The following is an 8,066-nucleotide window of genomic DNA, read 5'->3' as shown; positions in this document are numbered from 1 at the left end:
AACTCCATCTCCACAAGCGTCGCCAGTGTTCCGCAGGCTTCACAAAGGACCAAGGCCACATGTCGCTTTGTCAAGTGTTCCAGAAGGAGAAGAGCGGCAATCAGTATCTCGCCAGGTATTTCCTAAAGCCTCTCCAACTATGAACAACCCCGAGACTGAAGCCAACATGGCTGAAGATATTCCGGCTGCATCAGCCGATGACCAAGAAGAACCACGAGTTAAAGAAGAACATGTTGCTACACCCCCAACCAATCCTGAAGTTGTTCTCGAGGAGAACGTGTACGACCCTCCAGCTACTCGAGTGGAGGTTGATAACACTGAGGCGACCACCAACATCAACACTGAAGCCAATGACGTTGTCATGGCTGACGCTAATGTGGCGCCTGAAGTCAATGTGGTGCCCGAAGTGATAGCATCTGAAGCCAATGCTGCACCTGATGCAAATCTGTAGCCTGAAGTCACTGCTGCTACCACTGCCACTGCTCCTGTACCGCCTCCTAGGCCACATACTATCGAGCAAGCATACAATTATAGCCAGCTGGTCACTGTCAGATGGCTTATTCTGGTTCCTCCGCCTGCTGCTGGTCCGCAATTTGATTACCATGTCGAGCACAGGTCTCATGTCCAGAAGCCTATGCCAAGAGTGCCCAGGTTTCCAGGTACTGCCACTTCACCAGGATCCTTCAATGCAAATGGCTTCGTTGCGCACAACACTTTCTTTGATAGTGCCAAGAACCCCTATTCCAAGCGAAGGATTTCATCAGATCGGTTCTGGAGCTATCAGCAGCGCAGTTATTATTCTTGTATTCTTTATGACCAAGGGCGCATCTTTCCCCATATGCGTCTAGACTGTGAAGCCATTGCTGGATTGCCATGCCTTGAAGAAGCCCGTGACTGCTTCCGTGATGCTGGACTGCTGAACTTTGTGACTGATAAGGAGCATTGGAATGAAGAGCTTCTGCTTCAATTTTATGCTACCCTCCACATTCGCGGCTACAACAGGGATCCGAAGACTTGGGTCCTTGAGTGGATGATAGGCAATATCCATCATGAAGCCAAAGCTCTTGACATCATTGAGCTAACTGGCCTGCCCACTCCAGGAGAACTATATGAGCCTGGTTGTCAGCTTCACCGCAATGCATTGGAGAGCATCTTTCAGAAGCCAGAGCCCAACATGAGCCAAATGCTGAGCATGATGAAGCCTCTGCCACATGACGCTGATTACCCAAAGGAGTTCTTTGTTGAAGACCTAGAGTATCTGCCGCGCACTATTTATCATATCATCAGGCGAACTCTATGGCCTGTCAAAGGACATTCTTCAGCAGCGAAACTTGAAGGAGCAATGAAGACTTTGGTCTTTTATATCTTCAACGACATCTGCTTCAATGCTCAAGACTTCTTCATCAGGCAGTTGGCTGCATCAGGCTCTGATCTCTTTGGACTGAAGTTCTACGCTCCGTGGGTTATGCGCCTCATTAAGCTTCATTCAGCTGTCAACTATCAGCCCTCTGCTCGCAACCATCTGATCTTTCTGCCTGAGGTTGATATGTCAGTTGAAGCCATATACCCAGAGCCTGCCAAGGAGCCTGTTTGTCTTCACAATGCTAATCACCAAAGCTTCACACAGCCCATTGAACGAGTCTAGGCAGTCACTCGTGTTTATCCTTTGGCAGGAAATACACGCTTACCTCACCGTGGTCAAACTGAAGCCACTGAAAGCACTATTGCTCAAAGGCCTCGGAAGCGATCTCGTGTTCTCAATGACCGAGAGCTTCTCATTGCCCTGCATCAGAAATAGGATAAGCATCACTACTGGCTGAAGTGGCAGATGCAAAGCCTCTTGGTGGACGTTAATCGCATTCGCAATCTTGCCACCAAGAATGCCTTTGTTACACATGAAACCTGTCGGAGGTCATGGAAGAGTTTGACATTGCTTAGTGCTGAAGCAGATCTTCAAGATGATGGCTTCACTGAAAGATTCAAGTTTGACTCCACTCCTCCAAGGAATGCCGTCTTGCGTCGAACTCCGTCTCTTGAAGACTCTAACTATTCCTCCTCAACTGCAACGGTGAATGCCAGAGTCATAGATGATCAAGATGATGCTACTTCACCACCTCCAACTTCAGCGCGTGTCGACACTGCACCAAGTTCTTCTACACCGCCAAACCCCGACGCTGACCCTGCTGCTTCTCCTACTCCTTCTGGGAACGAGTAGAGGCTCTATGTCTTCAAACCTTTTTGGTCATTACTGACAAAAGGGGGAGAAGCATATGAGTTGATAGTCTTCAAGCGGGTCCATATGGGCGGTTGCTTTATATTTTTCCTAGTGTTTACAACTCTCGCTTTTGATACATTTGGTTCTTTGAGTTGTAACACTTAAACTTGATGGTCGTCTGCTACTTTTTCTGCTATTCTGTGATGCGATGATAAATTCCGCATGTGCGATGATAAATCCCGCACGAAGTCATATTGTAGACGTCCATTTTTCATTATGCATGTCATTATCGTTGTTATATCTAATCATGCATGATGAATTGTCTTCATAAGTTGAAGAGGATCTCCACAAGTACAACCTGCCATGTGCATTTGCATTCCAAAAGCAAATTACTTATATGCACATCTTCAGGGGGAGCCTTTTGCTACTTATGGAGACAATACCTTTATCCTTTACAATTTCACATACTTTTATCCCCGTTGAAAACTTCAACCAGTTTGTCATCAATCACCAAAAAGGGGGAGATTGTAAGTGCATCTAGTGCCACCCCTAGTTGGTTTTGGAGTATTGACGACAAACCTGGTTGAGGGACTAATGTGTTTGTGAGAATTGCAGGATAACACAGGTAGTAGTCCCTCATTGATTCGGTTTACCTATCGGAGATGACCCCTAAAAATGTATGAAGACATTGAAGACAGTGGTGGTATGTGAGGATATTCACATTGAAGACTATGACAAGAGAAGACATCACATGAAGACTATGGAGTGCGAAGACTTAGTTGTTTCGTTGTTTCCTTTTCTTCTTTGTTGAGTCATAGGAACCACCGTACTGTTAAGTGGGGTCCCAGTGAACAAAGTCAGAGTGACTGAAGTGATGCTCAACCAAATCCTATGTCTTCGAGCGAAGACAATGAGAGCAAATCTTATCCAGAGCTGGATGAGTCAACTTTACTTGTAGCCCAAGTCAAGCTGCCGCGTGTGTTTGAAATCTGACCGTTGGAACACGTGTCAGTTCCTTAGTGACTCAGGGTCCTTTCGGACAAATCAGGTCGGGTTGCCTAGTGGCTATAAATAGCCCACCCCTACACCATAAATTGGTGGCTGCTCAGAGTTAGTGCACGGCTTTTGTCGTTTGAGAGCAACCCACCTCCGAAGCTTTTGAGAGAGAGAAATCCTTGCGAGGACAAAGCCCAAACACCCAGAGCCAAAGAGTGTTAGGCATCACTGAAGTCTTTCTGTCCGCGTGACTTGAAGACTTGTTACACTTGAGGACTGTGAATCCTCCAGCCGGTTAGGCGTCATGTTCTGAGCATCCAAGAGTCATTGTGGATCGCCGGTGAACGAAGTCTGTGAAGGTTTGGAAGTCTACCTTGAAGACTTACCAGAGTGATTGGGCAAGGACTGGGTGTCCTTAGCTCAAGGGGAATAAGGTGAAGACACGATCTTCTGAGTTAAATCTCAGCCTCCCCAACCAGACGTACAGTTGTCACAGCAACTGGAACTGGTCCAACAAATCTTTGTCTTGGGTGCACTCATCGTACGCACACAAATTCCTTGGCTCGTTGCCCGTAACTCTCTCAGGCACTACTCTGTCATCTCGGAGCTCTTCCCCCTCTCTCTCAAACTCTCCATCTACCTGGGTCACACATACACATGCATATCTCACTCGCACTCGATAGGCCCATCTAAAACTCCATCTCTCTCCCTCGTTCTCTCTCCATCTCACACGCACACACACACAATCTCATGCCTAGCTAGCCAAGTATGATGGTCTCTCACTCAATTGTAGGCACACGCAGTCCCCCCTATATGTATATGACTAGCTAATCTTAGTCTCCATCACAAACATGTGCATGGTCTATCTCGATTTCTCTCGGGGCATCTTTCTATCACGCATGCACCTCCCTCGATCTCCCACCCATATAGTCCCCTCACGATCTCGAGGGGGTCTCTCTATCACAAACACACCCTCTCGCCCTCCCCATGCGTCCATGTCTCGACCTTTGTTCCTTGTTGGCCAGACCTCTATTGGACATGTGCTATGGGGGTTTCTCTCTCCGTTGCAAACAATCACACACTAGCTATCTTCGTGTATCTCCTCGCCTCGCTTTTCTATCTCGGAGGTGCATGCGTGATATGTTCGCCTAAGAAACGAAAAAACACACACTCTCTCTAATTTATCGTTTGTTGTCACTTTCTCTTTCACACACATACTCTTTTTGCACACTTACTCATTCTTCGTCACACGCACTTGATCTCTCTCGACTTAGGCACTCTCCTCGGTCCATAGCATATTGATTTATTGAAAAGTCAAACATCACAAAGTTTGACCATGTACGTGGAGAAAAACAATTACATCTAGAACGGCAAACATATACCATTAGATTCACCATGAGATGTAGTTTCGTATGATGTATCTTCGGCATTGAAGATATAAATAACATTTGTGTAAACCTGATCAAAGTTTCCAAAGTTTGACTTCTAAAAAAATTACATGCACTGCATTATCGAGCGGATGGAATATCTCTTTCCCCCTCTCAGCTATCTGACGCACCACTTAGCCTTATCGGGTCTCCTCAATCTCTCTCAAACTTTATATCTCCCTGGTTCACACATACACATGTCTCGCTCGCGCTATACATATAGACCCATCCAACACTCTCCACCCTTGTTCTCTCTCTATGTGACACGCACCCCCCTAATAAGTACCATAATCCCTCACTCCATCATAGGCGCAAGCACTCCCCCACCCCCTCCTAAGTATGATTATCTCTCACTAGCCAGCAGGAACACACGTATTGTCTCCTTCCATCCATACGTCTATCTCGATATCTCTCGGGGTATCTTCTATCGTGCACACATCTTGTCACTCGATATCCCACCCATGTAGTCCCATCACGATCTCCAGGGAATCTCTCTATGAAAAACATACACTCTCTCCTCCCCATGTCTGCATTTTCTCCGTACGTCTCTCTCGACCTCTCTCCCTTGTTTGTCAGACCCCTCTTGGCCACGTGCTAGGGGTCTTGCTCTCTCGGTTGCAAACAACCACACACTATCTCCTCACCTTGCTTCCGTTGTCGAAGATGCATGTGTGATATGTTTGCATAAGACACACACGTTTTTTCTCGACTTTTATCGAGTGTTGTCCATGTCTCTTTCACACACGCACACACACTTTTTTCACTCACTCTTTCTATTTCACTCACTCTCTCTCTCTCTAGTTAGGGACTCTCTCACGTCCATAAGCATATGGATGTTTTGAAAAGTCAAACCTCAGAAAAGTTTGACCAGGTATATGTGGAGAAAAACATTTACATCTGGAACGATCATTAGATTCATCACAACATGTAATTACTTCATACTATCATTTATCTTTGGTATTGTAGATATAAGTAATTTGTTTATAAACTTGGTCAAAGTTTCAAAAGTTTGACTTCTAAAAAAATGTTGGAACTACATTATCGAATGGAGGAGTAGCTCTTTCTCTCTCTCTCTGCTATCTCTCACGGGCCTCCCCTCTCACACGAACACTCTATACCGATGGATTATATGCTCACTGTGTCAGCGTATAGCTCCGTATATTGTTTAGTTGACCGGTCAACCAGTCCACATGCTGCCTTGTCAGCTCGTGTTTTGTATCTTCGTGTGCTGGCCCATGTGGCAGTGGGTGAAAATAAGTAAACTAGAGGCCCATCTGACACGCGGTGAAGTAAACAAAGTTGAAACCACTCGGGGCAGCACCCCGCACGCTAGTAAATTGAGGGCGCATTGAGGACACACTTCTTCCGCGTGGAGGACGCACTCGCGCACAATTCATCACTGCATGTGATGTTTGCTAGTCTCAAGTCATTGAAAGCATGCACGACCCACATCTCTCATTGGTTGATATGTCACGAAATAAGAAACGAGGAGGGAGTTAATGTACCGTGCCTAATTGTTTTGGGATTATTTGGTTTTCGTAAGGTGACTTACACAACAGTTTTGGTTACATGCATTAACATTTTATTAGTTAAATTAAGGGTCAAAATTTTGCGCAAAATGCAAAGGGGACCAATAAACTAGTAAACATCAAAGTTCTCTCGTTTGGCCCCAACTAGAGGTCCGGTGAGATGACTATACTGCACCGGCACGGAGGGGGACGCAACTTTATTGACTTACTGCACCTGCCTTTGGGTGTATGACACGTGGGCCCAACGGGTAGCTGGCCAACCTGTCATACAGCCAAAGGCAGGTGCAGTAGAGGGGCGAGGAGTAGATGGCCAACACGCACGTGAATTCAACGCAGTCTGCACTTCTCATATAAAGGCTCCCGCTAGTCCAATCTATGAAATCCTACGCACCTACGCACCCAAGGGCAAGAGTGATCACTCCAATCGCAAGATCAGTTGACTAGAAGCTAGACCCATGGAGGCGATGAGCGCGAGCATCAGCTGGCTGTGCCATATGGTCCACGACGCCGGCCTACGGCCCGGCACCGAGGAATGTCTCCAGGTAGTGCTTGAGGCCGCCAGGGCAAGGGGCCGCTTGGACGACAACTTCGTCTCCTTGTTCGACGAGGTCCTCGTTGGCTTCCTCGACAAGTTCACCGTTGTCAAGAAGCTCGCGGACGACCTTGACGTATGCCTCCAGCCCACGCGCCCAGGCTCTGCGATGCCTGCCACCCTCAACCGCCTCCATGGTGACAACCTCTTCGACGCACTGGTGGCCCTGCGACTGCCCGCCGTCGCGCCGGAGAATGTCCACCTCGAGGTCGCGCTCGCCACGTAGCGCCTGGCGCAGCAAGACACCATCGACATAATCACCCACGTCTACGCGCAAATCGTCCACAAGGACTACTACATGCAAGAGGAGGACGATAGGACGCTGGCCTTCTTGGACCGCAGGGCAACCTTGGACGGCATTGTTCAGAAGCACATTGAGCTTGCCGCCAACGCCACTGCTCCTCACACGTCGGTTGGTGACCCGGTGCACTAGGGAGTGAGGATGTCATTGATGGATCCGTATGTATCTTTATCTTTCCGTCAAATCCATGTAGTAGTATATGGTACTACTAGTAATTATCTTACCTTTCGCATCAACTTCATAATTTCCGTACGTACCACATGCATGAACCGCGCTAGAACCAAACTTCTCATTACTCTAGGGAAAATCGTTATTTCTATCTATCAGTCGCACCCCCACATGGTTGGTCCGGCACGCCGCTCATGGGGGAATGCGTGCTGTGTTGCGTTTTCACTTACAAGTGGGACCGCAGTTGAGCAAACCGACTATCAGCAAACCCCCACCCCACCCACCGCGCGATGGCTGAGAAAACAGGAGGGAGAAGAGATGGCTGTAGCATGGACTCCATGAAAATTGGTGTCGGATGGGACTCGTGTGGGTGGCGTGTGCCGTACAGCTAGACATGAATGCTAGTTATGGCCCATGCCACCCCACTATATCGAGGTGCTGGTTACGTAGAACAAATTTCCTGCAGTCCGTGCTCAGCCCTCCTCATCTCTCTTCTCAGCCAGCCAGTAGACGCGCGGAGCCCATCGTCTGTTTGCTCATATGCGGTCCCACATGTCAGTGAAAATGCAAGAGGACCCACTAAACCTGCACATCTTTCACCTCGACGTGCTGGTGATGAAAAACAAATCCAATAAAGATCTTTGGTGGCCGCTTTTGGAGTTACTCAAGAGTAGTAACATTCTATTTACAGTTTAACCCAAGATGCACATCACGTGGCTTCAACTACCACTCTATTTTCTTGCATGACACGACCTGGATGCTGGATGTCCCACGTGTCGGCAAAAGAAGGAAGAACTCGACCAAATCTTTGGTTGTGCTCTCGGATTAGACTAGTTGT

Source organism: Triticum aestivum, chromosome 5D, assembly GCF_018294505.1.
Source record: "Triticum aestivum cultivar Chinese Spring chromosome 5D, IWGSC CS RefSeq v2.1, whole genome shotgun sequence".
NCBI classification, from domain to species: Eukaryota; Viridiplantae; Streptophyta; class Magnoliopsida; order Poales; family Poaceae; genus Triticum; species Triticum aestivum.
This window is presented reverse-complemented; position numbering follows the sequence as displayed.